A 20003-nucleotide genomic window follows, 5' to 3' on the forward strand; every position below is an offset into this window, starting at 1 on the left:
CCTTGAAATGAGTAAGATTTCCTTCCTACTAAGCCAAAACAGTGACTTTGCAGTCCGCTCAGCAATTTTCTATGCTCAGCAATTGGTCATCACTGAGCTGTTCTTTATTAGTATACAGTAAACATAAAATAAAAATATAAAATACAGAATGAATCAGCAAATACAACGATAAAATAATTAAACACCTTATAGCTGCAGCAAGTTAAAATTCCTGGAAACTGCACTTTAACATTTGGGAAACTTTAGTGATGAATGTTGGCGAACTGTTTTTTGTGTGTATATGTGTTTTGCTGACAGTTGTGAAACTGCACATATCTGCTGCTTCCTGCTGTGTATTTGTATCTTTATTTTCCTCCAAGGTCCTGAAAGCAATGTACACAGTCTTTCCCTTCCCACTTTTATTTTCACAACAGCCCCGTGAAGTAGGCGAGGCTGAGAGTTAGTAGCTGACATGCCAAATTTGTGAAACTGAGCACGCTTAAGAGTGTTTTTCGCTTACAAAGTAGTAGCATGTTGTTGTTTTTACAATATTCTGTGGTGGTTCCAATGTATGCATGAAGGAGAATTAATATGCTGCTGAGATAGGGCAGGGGTAGAATTGGATAGGTGTTTGGACCCTGAAGAAAGCATCTTCCACAGAGGTGTGCATTAACAGAAGTTACATTAGCTATCTGCAATTTGTGTGTGTGTGTGTAACTTTAAAAGGCTGAAGGTGACCTACCATATCAGCAACGAAGAGATTGATTTGACTCCCTTCTGAGAAGGTGTTGAAAAATAGCAAATGCTGTAGTTTTGACTGCTCTGCAGAGGTCTTGGCTATTATATGAGTCAGAGCAGGTATAAGTGTGTCGTCCTCTACTCCCTCCCCCACCCCACCAAAGTTAAAAGGGAAAATGTGATTTTAGCAGGCAGCATTTATTAATATCACAGAAGCTTCGTAATAAGTACTTGAATAGATGCCAAGCCTGCCATTTTTTGTAAGTAGCAGCAGACGAAATGTTCTTTTGAAGCCATGTTCATATAATATATGCCTAGTCCAAAATGGAATTTAAAGCAAATTTGAAAGGTTCCACTGAGGCAAAATATGGGTAGGAATTTCAATAGGACTGTTAAAAGGACTTCAGTAATATTTGTTAGGTCATGGTCTCTCTTCTCTTCTCTTCTCTTCTCTTCTCTTCTCTTCTCTTCTCTTCTCTTCTCTTCTCTTCTCTTCTCTTCTCTTTCAAAACATACCCAAAGGAAAAGTGATCCCTGCAGCAGAAGTGAAGTCAGGGTTAAATGACATGCAATAAAGAAAGAGAACATGGACAGTAGAAAGCAACAGACCAGCACAACCTAATACAAAAGTAAGTAAGAAATGAAGCGCCATTTGTTTTCAGAGGAGCAATAGCACTTGGTTTGTTTGTTTGTTTGTTAGATACCCCACCTTTTCTCCCAAAGGGAGGCAATAGACATCCAAGGTGTGTCTGTTATAAATGTCTACCTGGCTCCTCCTCATCCCTTGTGTTTTGTTTCATTGCCCTTCTGTTTTACTTCCCTTTTGTGAAAAGGAGCATGGATAAATTTCAAACAGTTTTTTTCTTTTTAAAGGTACAATCAGTTTAGAACTACTTCAGTAAGACAGCAAGAGAGGGATGCTCACCCAAGCCACTAATTTCAGAGGAGATTGTTTCTAGGTGAATTCCTAGCCAAATTTTGGGGCAGGGGAATGATTTACGGAAAACTACTGTTTTCTAAGCTAAAGTTGAGCTAGGTGTCATAGGTCTGCCCTCCCCCCAAGCCATGCAGTGCTGAGTCTGGGAGTGTTGTTACAAGCAATCTGGACTGCCTAGTGTATGCACATCTACACACAGGCTGTGTATGCAAAGGCACATCCCCAGAAAGTCCCTTTGGCTGTTTTCTCATACCTGCCCAACTCACCCTCCATCCTACCTGCTGCACCTGCCTGGAGTTTTGGCACTTGGGATGGGTGGGGAAGAAGGCCTCCCTGCTTACCATAATGTGAGGCCTAGGTTTTGGGGGCTGTGCCTTATCAAGCTGCTTGAAGTGCGAAGCATTTGGCTGAACCAAAGCTGAACTTAGCTTTCTTAGCTTCCCGCTCTTCTAATCTCCCCTGCAGATATTATGAATAAAAAGTGGCCTTGGTTCACCCCATTGTCTGCATCTCCTTTCTTTCGTCAGTGCTGGTCACTGTAGCCACAAGGGCATCAGAATTACCTTGCCAAAGCCCACCTAATCCGACGTTCATTTCTGAAAGTTTGCAGGGGCTGTTATGCCATTCCATGCACACGAAATGTTGTAAGTAGGCTATTGATTTCTGGTTGAATGGTATGTTGTTCTGAAGAGGATAAATGAGTTTGGCATTCTTACACGTTTGTTCTTTCTCAGAAGAGAAATCATTAATTTAGTGTATGTATGATGCAGTCTCAATATCTCAGGAGCAAGATGACAAATCTGAACCAAATTTGGTACAGAGGCCACTTGTAGCACAAGGAAAAGCAGATTAGCTTTTGCTACCAGGAAAGGTAGAAATTGGGGTTTATGGGAGTGTGCGTGAATATCTCTGCAACTAATGCTCTGACATGACATTTCATAAGCAAGGTAGTTATTAGATCCTCAAACACTGGTGCAAATTTCGATGGAAATGACCTGCTACAGCCTTCAGGAACCTGGAGCCCTCCAGATGTTTTAGACTACAGTTCTCATCAGCCTCAGCTTCCATGTCTCAGCTTGCAGCGACTAGAAAGCACCACCATTGCCACATTCCTTGAAAACTGCGACTAGATGCAGGGGCATGTTATGAATTTTGTCAGAAGTTTCAATTAGTGTATCGACTGCCATCCCTTTCCTGAATATGGAATATAAATATATAAATATATATGGATATAAAGATGGCTACGGGGCAAACATCCTAACACACCCCCCCCAAAATCCTGGGTAGCCTTACAGATGATTTTATTTGCAGTTTTCAGTGAGCACAGAATATGTCACACTACCTTGCTGCTGCAAAAAGCTAGAAACTTACTTACTTACTTACTTACTTGCTTGCAAAAAACGAAGAACTGGAGAAGTCCTTGGACCAGCTTATGAAAATGCAGTGTAATTTAGAGTGAACCATGCTTTGGAAAGTTTCATAAACATGCGGTCTAATCCACATGTCTGTGTTATGATCCAAGTGTGGTCCAGGCAGATACAGAATGCGAGGTTCAAACTGAAATCTTCCCCATCTCTACTCAAAATCTTTACGCCAAAGCACTGGGATTGGAGCGCTGGTAAAATAATTATCTCTGATTACACGCAGGATCTGTCAGTCATTAAGGCGCTCCCCCTCCCGCCTCCTGGTCCTGGCATTATTCTTAATTGTAGAGACAGAATTTTTGCTTTTGCAAAGCTTCCTATTCTCTCCCTTCTCACCACACCCTGGTCTTTTTCCTTAAGGGGTAAGTTTAAAGGCAGAATATCACTTCTTTGCAGACACTACTCTGCATTTTTTTTTTGGGGGGGGGTGTCTGTGTCTGAGTCCTGGAGGTGCTTTGAGGCACTTTAGGGGATCACTGCTTCAACCTGCCTCATATAGGCCCCATTTCAAAGAAGCCAAAAAATCTCCCAGAGATACCCTGCTCCAGTCTGGGGTTCATGCAAAGCCATTGCACACCCCTAAAAGATACCATATGCTTCTGTTTCTCTATTTAGATATCACAGCAAATAGACCTCAATTTCTATTGAAAGCCTTCACTAAATCTTATAGTAGGGAGTTCCATTAACTGATTAAGTTGGAAAAATAGAAAGTTGCAATATACTAAGACAGGTCATTGTTCCATCTAAGTATTGTCTACACAGAGGGCTTATCCAAACCTCCCTTTGCCCACCACTTTCCCCCAGCGAAACCCAATGTTCAGCACTGAATTGGAACAAATGGCAATTGGGTTTTCTGCGGATTGCCATTTGTTCCGATTTAGCACTAAAGAGTGGGTTTTCCAGGGTGAAGTGGCAGGGTAAAGGCAAAACCGCTCAGACTCATGCCTAGAAAGCACAGGTCAAGCAGAAAACTGCTCAGAAACATGCCTCCTAGACACAGGACAAGCAGAAGTGTAGACAAGCCGTCTCCAGATTTTAAGACAGGGCCTTTCCAGATTTGCCTGGAGATGCCAGGGATTAAATTTGGGACCTTTTGTATGCAAAGCATGTATTCTACTACTGACCTATGGCTACAATCTTTTGTCATCTGTGAAGCTCTTTTTAACCAGCTTCATCGATTGACCCTAAGCTCTAGTCCACACAATGCCCAGGTAAGCAGGTCTTTCAAAGAATCGCTTGCTAGTGGCAGTCCTCTGTAGCACCAGCTGGTCTCTTAAGCCTCTCTTTCCAAATGTAACTGCAAGATACAGTGCTATTTCATTGACCTCACTGAACTGACACAAATTTCCTATTAGTGAAAGCTTTTAGAAACATACAGAAGAACGAGATGACTGTCAAAATCAGACTTTGGTCTGAAGAGTTTTTTCTGAGAATGCCTTTCATCCCATGCACACCTTGTATTTTCCTAGAAATGTTTTTGAGGCTTTTTATTAGTTCATCTTGGGTGAACACTAAACTAGAAGAAAAGTTGGCCTGTGAGTAATGAAAGGTGATGGAATCTGTATGCATTGTGAAATGCATTTTTCCTGGGGTTTATAGAGCAATTGAAGCTCATGTTGTTGCAAATCTGATGCAAGCACAGCACTAAATAAGATCTTCTCTGAAACAGCCTCCTGTGTCAATAGATGAGCACATAAAAGAATGAGAATAAGAATTTTGGAACTGAATGGAAATCAAACCATCCTTTTTCTAAACATGAAAGGTGGGGAAAGGAATATTGTGGCCTCCCTGCCCTATATTGTAACAGGCCAAGTAATAGATTGGCAACAAACCATGATGTTTTGTGTATGCCATGTTCTTGATCAACCATATGTGGCTTCTGGACTGCCTTCAAATTACGAGGTGGAGAGGCCTATACTTCTTGCCTCTATAATGCTCTGTAGGAAAAACAACAACCCAAAACCCACATAATTATTAATCCATATTCCCATCATAGCAAAAAGTAGATGTGAGGAGGGGATTGTGTTTCCTTGAGAATTTGTCCAATTGCAGCCATATTCCCCTGCGAGTGGAAGGAGACACTTTAGAATTTTCTGAGCATGACTGAAATGGCATGCTAGCCACAGAACATACAAGCTGCTTCCCGGAGAATTCACACTATGGGTCCTACCATTGTGGGTCCCAAGGGTCTACAACCTAATCAGAGATTCAGACATCTAAAATAGCAGTGCCCACAGTGGTGGTGGTGTTTATAGTTCTCCCAAAATGTCCTTACCTGAATGATTCCATTTCTGTTTACTATCTACCAAAATCTGCTGATAGCAGCAGCTGTCAGTGGAAACTGTGGAGAGTGTTCAAGTTGTTCTCTGTGGAATCTGCACTGTCAGCTCCACTGTCTATCTGACTGAATGAATGTGTAAACCGATGAACCCATTTGTTTCTATGGCACAGGGCAACTTTTCTGGATATGCTGATTTGTGGTACTTAACTAGCCAGCCAAAGTCATTATCCTGACAAAGGAGCTGGTTTGGCAGGCTTCCTCTGATACAGTCTACCCTCACAGATACAGGATTGCAGGCATGGAAGAGGTTCCAGGGTTTCGTCCAGACTGACCCCCCCAAATTTATAACATGGCAATAGCCAGGCCTCTCTCCATCTTACTCTACATGCTGCCTTTCTGGAGAAGTATGGAAAAGATGCAGCATGTGGTGTTAGGCAGAAACGTTACTTTCCCAAGAACCTCAGATAGCTAGCTAGAGTAAATAGCAAATTTCTCACCTTTGGGGCTATCAAATTATATCTGAAAATTTCTATGAGCAATGCCTGCAGAAATTTCCAAAACCAGAGGGGTGGCTGAATTGATTGGGTCGATTGGGTCGGGGAGTGCTTCATGGTCCTTGCTCTCCTATGATGAACAATCCAGAATAAAATATGTACAACAACAAAAGCTGCTGAATAAATTATGCGAATTAGATATATTTTACAAATGTGTTCAATTGGCATTTAGACAAGTTACAAAATTTAGCTTTTCTTGATACAGAATTTAGACTGCCTTGGGGAAGAATTTTATTTCTATTTGTTTTAGCATAGCCTACAAAGCTTGATGAATGGTTCCTGAAAAGATTCCAGTTTGCAAATGCATTTATAGTTTTTTGTATGACTCCTTTTAAATAGGTTTCCAGCTAATAAAGTCTTAGTGCTGCTATCACTACACTTTGGAGATGAAAATGCTGGAAAGGAAATGAAGAGTTGGGTAAATTATTAAAGACAACCTTAAAATCCATTGTCTTTCACACATGGTGAAGTGTGTCTGGATACAGCATCTAAGATTTTGCATATCAAATCCTTTAAATAACAAGATGCTGCTAGAGGAAGTGCAAATCTTTACAGCTCAAGATTTTTGCTGTAAATTTGTCAAATTCCAAAGCATCATCATAAATATAATTGAACAGGAACGACAGCCTGTGTTTCTATTTATTTTTTACATTTAGCACATCAAGCTGTTTTAACTTAAACAATACAGGCAGGACTGTATAGTTTAAAGCAGAATCTTAAAGAAATGCAATGCCTTCCTCTTGCTGGATTGCGTGGACCCCTCCTTCATGTTTTTTCTGCATTTTCAAAGTATTTTCAATTTGCTTCCTTATCTTCTGACAGTTCTTCTGTGATATATTATGTAACCTCATCCATAGATAGATGATAGATAGATAGATAGATGATAGATATAGATAGATGATAGATAGATAGAGAGATAGATAGATGATATAGATAGATGATAGATAGATAGATATAGATAGATAGACAGATAGATATATCCATATTTGCATGAGGTTACATAATGTCAGACCCTAGTTCTGATAGATAGATGATAGATGATAGATATAGATAGATGATAGATGATAGATGATAGATAGATAGATAGATAGATGATATAGATAGATGATATAGATAGATAGATAGACAGATAGATATATCCATATTTGCATGAGGTTACATAATGTCAGACCGTAGTTCTGTACTGCCAACAAAGACACACTGAAATGGATTAATTCTTTCTATTTCATGCTGGAGCTCTTACTTTGTGCAACTCGAAAGAAAAAGGAGTGATATTTTCATCTACTGCAGCTCTTTAGGGATGCTAGACACAATGTTTTTAGAGCCATAGGACCAAGGTAGAAGTATTGCTGGCACACATAGTATTGTTATGCGTTTGTGGGTGCCAGTCATGTAATCCTTGTACCCGGCAAGTGTTAAGAGCTAATTAAGCCAGACTAGCTTCCAATGTTCAGGTAACCACTTGGGTGATAGGTCATTAAGAGAACAAATGAAAGGGCGCTCTGTGCCAGAGGACAAATGGGTGGGGCCCCTTTTCCATCTCTTAGTTCATTTTCTCTTTCATGCAAAAAGTCCAAAATGAATTTCCAGTCCTTAATAAACACAAAGCAAGGAACATTTCAATCAACAGTTCGCCTTATCAAAGTTTGTTTAACTGGCCCCAAGTTTTGTGGCACTTTTTTCAGCATGCGGAAAGTTAATCTGGTCCACCTCCAAGAATTCAGACAGCAGACTGTTTTTTGGATGTCCAGTTTGTTAATGGAGATTGCAATTTGCTCTACAATGTCCTGGCAGGCCTTGATGTCTCTAGCGACCTGCCTCCTAGTGTAGCGAAAGAACCAACATGGGCTACTCCCAAGCCTACTGTGGATTCAGTGATTCTTCCTTCCCCCCTGAGTTCCCTGGTTATATTTATTCCCCATAAACAGATCCCCAAATCCATAACTGCTGATATCAGTATTTCCAGAATGCTACAAATTTAAAGGTAGCCTGAATGTATAAAGTGTGGTGGTAACAAGCATAATTGCAAATACACAGATGGTTTGGTGCAGATCCGTTCGCCTTCTGTAATATTTGAAATGGCCTTTAGCTATTTGAAACTAGTCCTAGTTGTGACCTATTTCTTCTAGCACTGAATAAGCTTTCAATATGTTAATGACCACACCAATGCCCTATCCTGTTTTGTCCTTTAATTTGCTATCTTCTGCTGCTTTTTCTTTCTTCATTGCTACCTCCTCTAGCCTTTTGATGGCCCATTTTTCTTCCCTCCCCTTCTTTCCCTTTCTTTTCCTTCCCCACCCCATGTCTTATCCTCTCCCCTCTAATCTCCCTTCTCATTCTCTCCTTTAGATATTTCCAAGTAGTATCAGTGCTCACCCTTTAAGCACAATGTAAGTACCACATTAAAAGTCTATTACTGGTAATGGAGTTAATGTAAAAGTGCAGATTACCTATAATTAATGGCAAAGTAATTCCATGTCTGATCCGATGTAATGAAACACTATTTTAATTTAAATATATTGGACATCCACTAAGCCATCAAAAGAGATGCTGCGTCTCAAGTCACTTAGAAACATATTCAGTCAGTATGAAGTCTTCAGATCTTTGGCCGAGATCACCTTTGAAATTTGGCAGTAACTGCAGGACACTCTTGTATCTTGGCTGCCCGCTGACCCTCAGGTGCGTAAAGGCTATGGCAGATTGTAACTTAGATTTATTTCAGCTATTGTGATAGAAATCCTGGAAGCCATCACTGCAGCAGGCAATTTTATTTTCATTCTTGAGTTACGAGTCTGAGAGGGGATCAAGGCATAATTATGCTAGACACACAGAATATCAATCTGTACTGTAGTATACATGCCCGGGTTGATGCTTTCACCCAAAAGCATAAATTATGAGTACTGGGAATGTATCTAAGTTGTGTGGTCCACATGACCTCTGCATGCGAACACCTTCTGGGTGTTCAAAAATATATATCAAAAAATCACCGCAGCTTATCTCCTTCTGGTCAGCTTTCTCTCAACCAAGCTGACTGTCCCAGGATGGCTCCCTTTCTCTCTTGATCTTTCATTTCAGATCCCAGACATAAAAAAAGGTGAAAGGAATGTAGAATTTTTGCTGCTGCTGGGATACCAGACAGCCATATCAGGAGGCTGGCAGAGAAGTGTTTCAGGCAGAGAGGTCAAGAAAGCTCTTGCAGTCAAAATCTGGCACCCTCTAAATATTTCTTATTTTCACAATAATTCCTTTTGGAACATTTCACTTTTTAATGGATATTCTCAGTTGTGCATCAAGGCCAAGCGCACCCCCCCAATTACTATTTTTTTTAAAAAAACCTCATTAACACAGCATTTTAGTTTAAAGGTTGATGGGCAAAATTTAGGCCGCAACTTTATTGATTACAGAAATGTGAGTGGCCAGCATGACTAAGCCACTTCTGGCGAACCAGAGCAGCGCACGGAAACGCCGTTTACCTTCCTGCCGGAACGGTACCTATTTATCTACTTGCATTTTGATGTGCTTTCGAACTGCTAGGTTGGCAGGAGCCGGGACTGAGCAACGGGAGCTCACCCCGTCGCGGGGATTTGAACCACCGACCTTCTGATCAGCAAGTCCTAGTCTCTGTGGTTTAACCCACAGTGCCACCCGCATCCCCGGTATTGGCTTAGGCATTGGCAAAAACTATATTTGACTCCTGCCCGCCTTGCAGGAAGTCTGTAAGGGTAAACCACCAAAAGAGGGAGCTCCGTCGATGGCGACCAACTGAAGCTCACCTTGGGGTTCCCACTGGGTCCTGGCATGGCCCCAGCCCCCCAAGTGGACTTCGGATGAAATCTAGACCTACGGATTCCTTTAACGGAATACCCTTGTACCTGGAGGGGCAGGTGATGGCCGCACCTCCCCTCCCCTACGCCTCACAAAGCCAATGCCTAACTACGAAACCTTACAAAGTTGTGACGATTGCTAAGAGGTAGGCGAAAACCAAATGGCAAGTGCCAATCTGCCAAATGGAAAAAATTCCAAAACAGGTGGCCAACAGAAGTCCAGAGCAAGGCCAAAGCAGTCACCTAAAAATGAGGGCGGGCGGGCAGGTGTTTGGTGGTGCAAAGCCAGGTGAAAGCCCCAGCGATGCGCCGCCGTCTTTTAAATGCCCCACATTCACACCACCACTCTCTGATTGGCTAATCGGCCGTGCCGTGACCATGGGACCATCACGCGGCTTGGGCTCATCCCCCACCCCACAGATGGGAGGCGGCACCCTGGGTCCACACGCAACGCGGACCCTCAATTAGGAGGATCCGATTAAGTACTTGTATAAATATAGGTTTATTATTATTATTATTATTATTATTATTATTATTATTATTATTATTATTAGTGCCCTGTTGGCTCGGCACCCTGTGTGGGGGAACCACCCACACCAACCTAAATCTGGCAGTAGCCATGGTACATGGCTATGTGGGATTGCTGTATCTTTGCATGTCGGCATTCTCCAAGAGAACTTCCACAATTTGCTGACATGTTGCTTGCTGTTCTTTAACAATGGTAGTAATTGGGGTTGTGCACCAAAACAAGGGATGCGGGTGGCACTATGGTCCAAACTACAGACTTGCCGATCATAAGGTCAGCGGTTCGAATCTCCGCGACGGGGTGAGCTCCCGTTGCTCAGTCCCTGCTCCTGCCAACCTAGCAGTTCGAAAGCACCTCAAAGTGCAAGTAGATAAATAGGTACCGCTCCGGCGGGAAGGTAAATGGCGTTTCCGTGTGCTGCTCTGGTTCACCAGAAGCGGCTTAGTCAAGCTGGCCACATGACCCGGAAGCTGTACGCCGGCTCCCTTGGCCAATAAAGCGAGATGAGCGCCGCAACCCCAGAGTCGTTCACGACTGGACCTAATAGTCAGTACCTTTACCTTAACAAAAACAAAGATCAATTCAGATCTCACTTTGGACTGGACTGCTGTAGGCACAACCTAGACACCTTACTTTTTGTTGGAACAAGAATCGTAGCCCTTTCTGAGTAGATGAAGCCAGCCTGCCAAATATGTGCAAGGCTTTTGTTTGTTTGTGAGGTGTTTTATTTGCAAATTTAACCACAAAAATAATTGCATATGCAAATTAAAATGGTATGAAATGCTGAAAACAGAGACCTCTGATACAAACCATTGCTAATGTGAAATAATATAAGAAACATGGTTTATCACATGTAAATATGCAAGGCAATAAAATTAAAAGAGCTACATAACAAGACCATAGCTTTAAAACAGATTTAGCTTTCAAAATATTATATACAGTAGCCATGATCTCTGAAAAATCAAAATCTGACCGAAATAACTTCCAAACATTAAGAAATATAATATTTTTGGAATCAACAGGGTGTTTTTTGTGGGTTGTTGTTTTTTTACAATACTCAGTAAAGGAGATCTTGGTTGTTATACATTCATTCTGTCTTCATCTATTCTTCCTTGTTCTAATGTACTGTGTTAATTTAGTTATCAGTGCAAATTCCCAGTTCCCCTGCTCCCTATGTTCTTCTTTATCATTGGTATCATTTGCAATCCCCATTTATCTGCTGACAGAATGGTTTCATTTGACTTCAGTGTCCCTGCCATGTATCAAAACCTGATTGGCCATGTGGTGCTCTGATGTCACCACATCCCCTGCGGGATCCCTGGATAGCTGGAACCAACTGGAGGAGAATAAGGGCTCTGGAAACAAAGAACAGTGTTGGAGCTGCACCAGGGAAGGAATACATGACAGTGTTGCTGAAGTCAAATAAAACTATTCATCTGCCTTCAGTTTTAATTGGTGCCTATGAAGGGAAACGCAAACCCATGATGCTGAAACAATTGTCCTGCATCAGTAAGATTTTCCATTTTGCCACAATGCATCACAGTGGTTTCACTGCAGCACAGCAGCAACTGGCTGGGAGCATCCATTGGATTACATCCCTCATGAATATTTTTCATCCTTTTTTAGGACCCTCCCCCAAATTGCTGAAAAGAAGGGAAGTTTGCCAAACTTTCCATACCTGCTTTTTGGGGGTGGGGGTGGGCGGTGGTAGCTCAGCTCTATTTATAATACTAGTAATTCATTGTGTAAAGCTAGTATGGTTTTTCTCAGGTGATGCTGAGGGAAATAACCTGTCAAGAAGTTCCTCTCCTTAAATGGACACTCCTAAACAGCGTCCATGAAATCTCGCTCACATTTTGAGCTGCAGGGAACTTCAGAAATTTAAATCAGGGTATGTACTTGTCTTGATATTGCATTAGCCTTTACTACCTTGCTCTTCCTATATTTTAGGCTAGTTAGTGACAGCAGAAGAATCACATTTCTCAACAGTTACAAACAGCAAAGGTTTGCATTCTTGGACATGCAATAACAAATCTGAGCACGTGACCTTTGTAGGCACAAAGAAGCTAAATCTGTCCTACACTTAAATTCTTTCCTCATCGTATTCTTCCTCTTTTCTCCCCCAGATTAAATTCTTGAGTTCTTGTTAACTGCACTAGGCTATAAATTATTAATATTAGAATTAATAGAGATCTGTTGCCAAGGGAGGAACAGAATAAAATGGTTTATATTGCACTCATTTGCACTTAGAAATTTCTCTTCTACTCTCATTCTATTTTTAGTCGGCCCTCTTGAATATGCCACCTACTCATGTTGTCAGTGGCTTGATATCCCACCCCACCCCCCCTTCCCATGTGAAGATACTACCATGGTAATAAATTTCCCAGAAACTTTCATGTTTTTCTAACTATTATACCCAATAAGTATGCATTACATGCTATTAGCCTTACCAAGGTATTCTAATCGAACTGTTCTATACCACGTTCACATTAATATGCAAATGAGCCAGGGAATACGAAATTAAATGGAAATGAAAGTTGGAAGTTAATTGACATTTTTGTCACAAAAGCACCGAGAAACACTTTTTTTATGGTTTAATGGCAAAGTGCTAATGTGTCATCCAAGGGAGGATTCCATCAATCTAAGCTAAGGCGATTTTGCCGAGATGCACTGCACAGAACTGCTTGGTATGCTATTGCCAGCTCTCCCCCAATGCAGGTGGTCCCATCACTGTAAACCTGCATTAAATTGCTGCCATCCATTATACACACTAGCTGCCTGGATTGCTGCCTAGCGCAGGCTTGCATAGGCCATCTATTCCTGTCAGAAATATGATATGTCAATGACAAAAGCTTAATTACACCATTAATTAATAGGACAATTTTCAAACTGCCTTGCAATGCAGTTTGACACTCATTAGTGCAATTTTTGAATAATTTCTCCCAGGGTGTGCTACTCCACAAAGTACATCTTAAAGGAAATGCAGAACTTCAGAATTATTTTTTTTAATAAATCAAGCAAAGCATACGTTGCCTTGAATTACCTGTACTTTTTTTTTTATTAGACAACAGCAGCACTGCAACAACATTGCAAAAACATTTACATATGCTTCATCTATGTCTATATCTGCATGCTATCATATAAATAACGACATAGTGTGTTGACAGAATTTTGCAAGGACTTGGAAATTGATTCAATAATTATGAAGAGAAAAGAGGTTTGGATTGACAGGGCTTCTGGGAGAAAAATTCATTTTTGGATGTTCAATAAGAACCCCCCAAATTTTGGGTTTCATTAATTTCAAAATTTGTATAATAGGTTGGGTTGTTTTTTTTAAAGTTACATTATAATTGAAATTTATGATTCTTTTTAAAAAAAATCCTAGGTGTGCCATAGTATCATATAACTGTAGAGATCGAAGGGATCCTGAGGGTCATCTAGTCCAGCCCCCTGCAATGCAGGAATCTCAACTAAAGCATCTATGACAGATGACCATCCAACCTCTGCTTGAAAACCACCAAAGGAGAGTCTATTACCTTCTGAAGGAGTCAGTTCCACTGTTGAACTGCTCTTTGCTGTCAGAAAGTCCTTCCTGATGTTTAGTAGGAATCTCCTTGCTTTTAACTTGAATCCTTTGGTTTGGATCCTACCCTCCAGAGCAAGAGAAAACAAGCTTCCTCCGTCTTCCATGTGACAGCCCTTTAAGCCCTTGAAGATGGTATGATATTTCCTCTCTGTCTCCTCTCATCCCCAACTCCCTTAACCATTCCTCATCAGGCTTGGTTTCCAGGCCCTTTTATCATATTGGTTGCCCAATATCACATTGGTTGCCAAAGTCAGAGGACAATGTTCACACTCAGCTGATCATTTTTGGACTCAGTAAGTCAACATGCCGATCGGAAGGCCGGCGGTTCGAATCCCCGTGACAGGGTGAGCTCCCGTTGCTCGGTCCCTGCTCCTGCCAACCTAACAGTTCGAAAGCACATCAAAGTGCAAGTAGATAAATAGGTACCGCTCTGGCGGGAAGGTAAACGGCATTTCCGTGCGCTGCTTTGGTTCGCCAGAAGCGGCTTAGTCATGCTGGCCACATGACCCGAAAGCTGTCTGCAGACAAACGCCGGCTCCCTCGGCCAGTAAAGCGAGATGAGCGCCGCAACCTCAGAGTCGTCTGCGACTGGACTTAACCGTCAGGGGTCCCTTTACCTTTAAGTCAATATTATTATTATAATATCATCAAGCCTCATTCTCCTGCAAGCAAGCAAACAAGGCAGGAAGTCTTAAGTTAACTGTAGTTTGCTGAAAACAAATCAGGAAACTGTGGTTAATAGCTCCCAAACAACCTAAGATTTAAACTTACTTTATACTATGGTTTTCTATCTTGTCTCTTCAGGAAGCCATTGAACCTATTTTTCCTGTTCAGATGTAATGGAAACTATAGTTATCTGAAGCCTTCCTTGTATTAAGTGTGACTTGTTTCCTGGCTTGTGCGAAGGGAAGAACAAAGGTGTGGTATGCAAGTACCTAAGGCTTATTTTATATTTCTGCTTATAAGCTCAGATATGATAGTCCAAACATGGCCATATGCCCTAGAGAATTTTGATAAAGAATACGTGTAACCCTGCTCCATCTACTTAGGCTCCCTTTTCAGCCCCTTTATAAACTCTCACTAGTCCTGTGTTTTGCTGTTTATGCCCTGCAGTAACTAGGCATTCCTAATTGCATGAGCTGAGTGTCCAAAGAGACAACAGCAACAACAACAACTTTGCTAAAGTATGATGAATAGGCTGAAGACACATTTTGGCACTGGGTTCATCTCTGTCTTCTGAAATGGTAATACAGCAGAAATTGTTTAAAGCTGAAATAGCACAATATGACTACTACCAAACACAAATTTAAAGAAGATTCTTGTTGGCATCAGACCAAAGGTTAATCTTGCCCACCATTCTTGGTTTCTTTGCTTTTGTTTGTTTTCAGTGGTGGTCAGCTGGCTTCTTCTGGAGAGCTTATTCACAGGCATGAAAAGAACCACCCTCCATTTTTATTTGCCCACAAATAAAAGGGCCAATGTTTGAGGCACACCTGGGTGGAGCCAGAGGCAAAAATGGGAGGGGGAGCAGGTGCAATTTTTACCTTTGTATAGTGGAAGCTTCTGAACAAAGTAACACAACCCTCTCTACCCATCATCCAGAGAAGCCAGAGGCATGATCACTTCTCAAGGACACAGTCCTGCCACACAAAAACATTCAGGGTATGCAAGAGGGCCGGTGAGCTATGTGGCCTGGAGAGTATTCCAAGGGCCAGGTGAGAAGCCTGGAGGGCCACACCTGGTCCCTGGACCTGAAATTTGCCACCCTTCCTGTTGATAAGAGGCTCTATTCAGCTGTCATGGCTAATTCATAAACTCCACAAGTTCCTCTCTTCTTTTGAAAAAGTGACCTAAGTGAGCTGTCATCACCATACCTTGCCATAGGGAATTTACTACATGAATGATTCATTGTATGAAGAGGAATATCCTTTTGTTAGCTGTAGGGATGGAGAGATCAGTCTGTTTCTGATCCGTGTCAGTTTTCCGTGCATTCATTCATAAATCTGTGGAAACAGGACAGATCGGGTTTTTTTAAAATAAAAAACAACACTAAAATGTGCATTGTTTTTATGTGCATTTTCTACAAAATAAATTTTTTACACTAAGGTACAGATTTATTTGCATGACACTTTATACTAAAGTATACATTTTAAATATGAATTTTGGGGCATGTTCTAATCTGTGTGTCCAGGAGGTATGAATTAGGTAGGTTCAGCTAAAAATGCAGACTGAACAAAATCCTAGACTGCTTTGAGCCTACTAGCATGTAGTAACCCCACATTCTAGTAGTAAATAGAATTTGTTTCTTCACACAGATGTCATACGTTCTTGCTTACCATTTTAGCTAGACACTTAACCCTAGATGCACATTACTCATGTGTAGGGCAAATGTATATTGAATTGGGAAGAGGGCAGAGCTTTTAGCCCCTTGCCAAACATAGTGTCTGATTCTTGCAACAGTCAAGGATTGTGCATGCTTTTGTGTAAAGCAACAACAATGTATGAGATTCTGCAGAAAACTCCACACAAGGCATGGTTATTGAAAGAAGCAGAGAAGATGTCAGGGAGGGGTTAAAAGCACAACTTTAATCCTGACTCAGCACGCCATGCTCTACATGTGAGTAACCCGTGCGTAGACCTATTGTTTTGTGGCTCACATGTGGCTCACCACACATTTGGTGGTTTCCAAAGTCTGCAACAGCTTGGCCTGCCTTGTCGAGATATTTGCCTCGGGTATCAAGTACCAGTGAGATCCTGAGTGGGTCAAATTCACCAGGCTCAAGTTGAGTCATCTTCTTTTTTTATGAGAATTTGGTTCATCCCTGCAAATTACTCCCTGCAGGAGACTTGGCTTCAGACTGTCAAATTACTTCCCCCAGTGAGACACTGAGCACTTGAGTTTAGCATAAGCTCCTCACAGGGCATGCTTTAATCATTTAACACAAGGAAAATTAGCATAGACTTCAGCCTGAAAAACTATAATCCCCATTTATCCCATAGGGACCTACCAGGACCTTTTCAGGTGAGTCGGTATTTCTAGGGGCCTTCCTTCACTCTTTCTCTGGAAGTGTCATTTTCTAGACAAATTGTTTTCTAATCCTCCTTCGCTTAGATTGTCTGCTCAGCCTTTTTCCCCAGCCTGCAGTGACCCCAATCTGCCTGCGCAGTCACTGGCAAGGTGATAAAGATAGCCATCAAGCCAGCTCACCACATGACCTTTACACATGTCCTCTGGAAGTAGACGTTTTAAGCACTGGCTAATAAAATTGCAGGAACATAAAACATATTGAAACTTTCTGCTTTAATCATGCTAGGAGGAAAAAGAATAACAGTGTATTATGACTTATCTGTAGATCTGAATACCAACGGGCAAAGTTGCTCCTACTACTGCCATAGCCTCATGATAGAAGAAACATGAGGATGGACGCTTAAGAAGCTGCTGGTTTCTCTCTCCCCTTCCTGGAGACACCCAGGGATTGAAGGGGGAAAATTTCCAGCTGTGAAATGCATTAGAAGAAGTAGGAGAAACGTTTAAAAAATGTAGTGTTACCAGTGGCAGAACACAAGTACAGAGCAACAGAAGAAGGTTTAGTGGTTATATGGGACTCCATCATCGGTGTATCACCAATGGAAGATGGGAATTTTACCCATCCACCCCCGGGGCAGGGAAGACGAGCAGCAATGCTGTGCGCGGGAACATCAATCTCTTGAACTCAACAGGGGCTGGGACACTTTGCAAGGCGTTGTGGCTCAACTTCTCCGCTGTAGGGTAGCGATGGAAGTAGGTGTGAAAGGTGAGGCGCTGCTTCTTGTGCTTCTGCTGCCTGAGGCAGGTGTTTCCAGGGGTGGAGGAAGGGGGCGGTGGGGGCATTCTGCCCCAGGTGTCATTACCGAGGGGGGTGACATTACCGAGGGGGGTGACATTCAGCACGCTGCCCACCCGCGCCTCCCAAGCCTACTCCAAGCCGTAGGGGGAAGGGGCGGGGCTGTGCCACATTGTAGGCGGCCTTCCTCCCTCCCCCCTTTGTTATGACAGCTTGGGGGAGGCTTGGGAGTCATGGGTGGGTGGCAGGCCATTGTCCCCCGCTCCCGGGCTGCTTCCTGGACGGTGGAGCCTCCACCGAGCTGTCAAAAGGAAAAGGGAAGGGAGGAAGGCTGCTCGCAAAGCAGCACAGCTCCCTCCCTCCCCCACCCAGGAAGCAGCCCGCCATGGGCAGCTCGCTTCACCCCCCATGGGCGTCTCACTCCCTGGGACGCTCACCGTGGGCGGCGCCCCCCGGATGTTTGCCCCGCCCCCATGGCCCCACCCCTGGGTGCACAGCATGTGTGCTGCTCCGGGTGCCGGAACAGCTAGCTCTGCCTCTGGGTGCTTCACCCCATTTCAAAGGCAGGCTGGCTCTGTGGGTAGCCTGCCAGGCACGTGACTTGCCCAGCTTCCTTGCAGAACTGTTGCAGAACTGAGTCTTCCTCTCCCATCATATCTTGACAAGGAGATCCCAGTGATCCCAGCTCTTCTTCATACGCTCTGCTGCAGTCGTCTCCCCCTCAGGCTCTTCTCTGCCTGAGGTGATCCTGGCCCCCTTCAGGACTTATAGTCTATAACCACAACCCTCTTTTAATAACTCGTTAGCTCCAGTCCATTGGCCTGTATTTATGAGCCAATTAGAATATGCTCTGACTGGCCTACCACAACCTGACCTTTTTTTTATTCTCATGTCTGGTACATAAACTTCTGAACCTAACTGTAAACCTTCTGAGGCCTATAAATGTCTCCTTGGTGAAAGTTTTAGCTTTGTTGACAGTAAGCAAGCTGCCAAAGCTCATTTACAAAGTCATGATCGGGCTTCATTTACACGTAGCCTTCTTATCTCTCACAGTTAACTACTTACAGTTATTAAGATAGTAGCAATTTCATATCACGCAGCACACTTATTTATAGATTTTACACAATGTTGGAAATACCTTTTCCATAAAGAAAGGCAATTTGATTCACCATCAAGAAGAACTTTCTGGATGGTAACAGCTGTTTGACAGTGGGACGGACTCTGACGGAAGCTGGTGGGCTCTCCTTCATTGTAGGTTTCTTTGTAGGCTGGATGGCCATCTGCCATGAATGATCTAGTTGAGATTCCTGCATTGCAGGGGGCTAGACTAGATAACCCTGGGTGTCATTTCCAGCTCCACAGTTTTATGATTCTCCACAGCAGCTCACAAATTCTTTGGGTCTGGTTTAGCTCATATGTTTCTTGGAGCAACCTGGCTGTGGTCACATTACCACCAATACTGAGAGAGTGCATGGGGTTGCCACACCTTCAGGGCTGGCAGATGGCCGCAGGAGGGCTTGAGAGAGAGAAAGTCCTTGGTAAGTGTGTTTAGAATTGCAGCGTTCAGAGGCTTCAGTCTGGGCTCCTGACTGCGAGTGTCCCCATCTAAAAACATCACATCTCCACCCAGGCTCCCTACGCAGGTGAGAAGGTCCCCATACTTCAGCTGGACCTAGGAACGCCCCTTTAGCTAAGGTTTCTGTCTTGATTCCAACCAGTGTGGTATTTGCTGACTTCTTAGACTTCATGTTCTTTATTTGAAGACATGGCCCCAGCAACTGTGGTTATTGTATCATGTATCATGCTTAATGACGTCCCCAGGGGCTGCCCCTATGTCGCAGGTTTGGGCCCTGTAATCTCAGGAATGGACTGAGAGGTTTCACTTTTGCTTACACTCAGCCACAGGTCCGTTCCACATCATGTTGTGTAGAATTGTGAAAGGAGATATGGGAAGTCCAATTTTAAATTTTGTATGCACTTTTAATGCAAAATTATATTTTTGTGTGTGCCCGTTTTGTGTACCAAAGCTGCATTGCAAAATCCAAATAAGTGTGCCATCAGATTGGGAGTTGTGGGCCAATCCACAGTTCAGGAGTATCAACACAGGTTTGTCCACTGTGGAAAGTAGAGGCCAGGCTGCTTCTAAGAGTGGGGGACAGTCCTGAGACATCTCACCTTCCCCAACTCTTAGGAGCATTGCATTTCAAATGCTGTAAAGACATTCTCAGCTACCAGATGAACATCTCCAGTAATGAAGAATAATTAAAGCTCTTTTGTTAATGTTTCCCAAGCCACTCTTCAGTTAGCTATTCACAGTGATCAATGCAACC

The 20003-nt window shown here is 42.7% G+C and overlaps 2 long non-coding RNA genes across 2 annotated transcripts in view; one reads left to right on the forward strand and one right to left on the reverse strand.

The window, feature by feature from the left end:
- The first annotated feature begins 1185 nt into the window (after window positions 1-1185).
- Window positions 1186-12523, forward strand: LOC310761339. Its single transcript, XR_014547403.1, has 3 exons — window positions 1186-2298; window positions 8263-8303; window positions 12034-12523. It is a non-coding gene; the product is annotated as an uncharacterized lncRNA (long non-coding RNA).
- Window positions 12524-14385: 1862 nt separating this feature from the next.
- LOC310761278 overlaps window positions 14386-20003 on the reverse strand; it is a 134481-nt gene continuing 128863 nt past the window's right edge. The window contains exons 11-12 of the long non-coding RNA XR_014547303.1: window positions 14621-15852; window positions 14386-14511 (exon numbers count right to left, since the gene is read on the reverse strand). This is a non-coding gene — a long non-coding RNA (uncharacterized lncRNA). The remainder of the gene's footprint in view (window positions 14512-14620; window positions 15853-20003) is intronic.

This window comes from Podarcis filfolensis (genome assembly GCF_964270895.1).
Source record: "Podarcis filfolensis genome assembly, chromosome: 4".
Lineage (NCBI taxonomy): Eukaryota > Metazoa > Chordata > Lepidosauria > Squamata > Lacertidae > Podarcis > Podarcis filfolensis.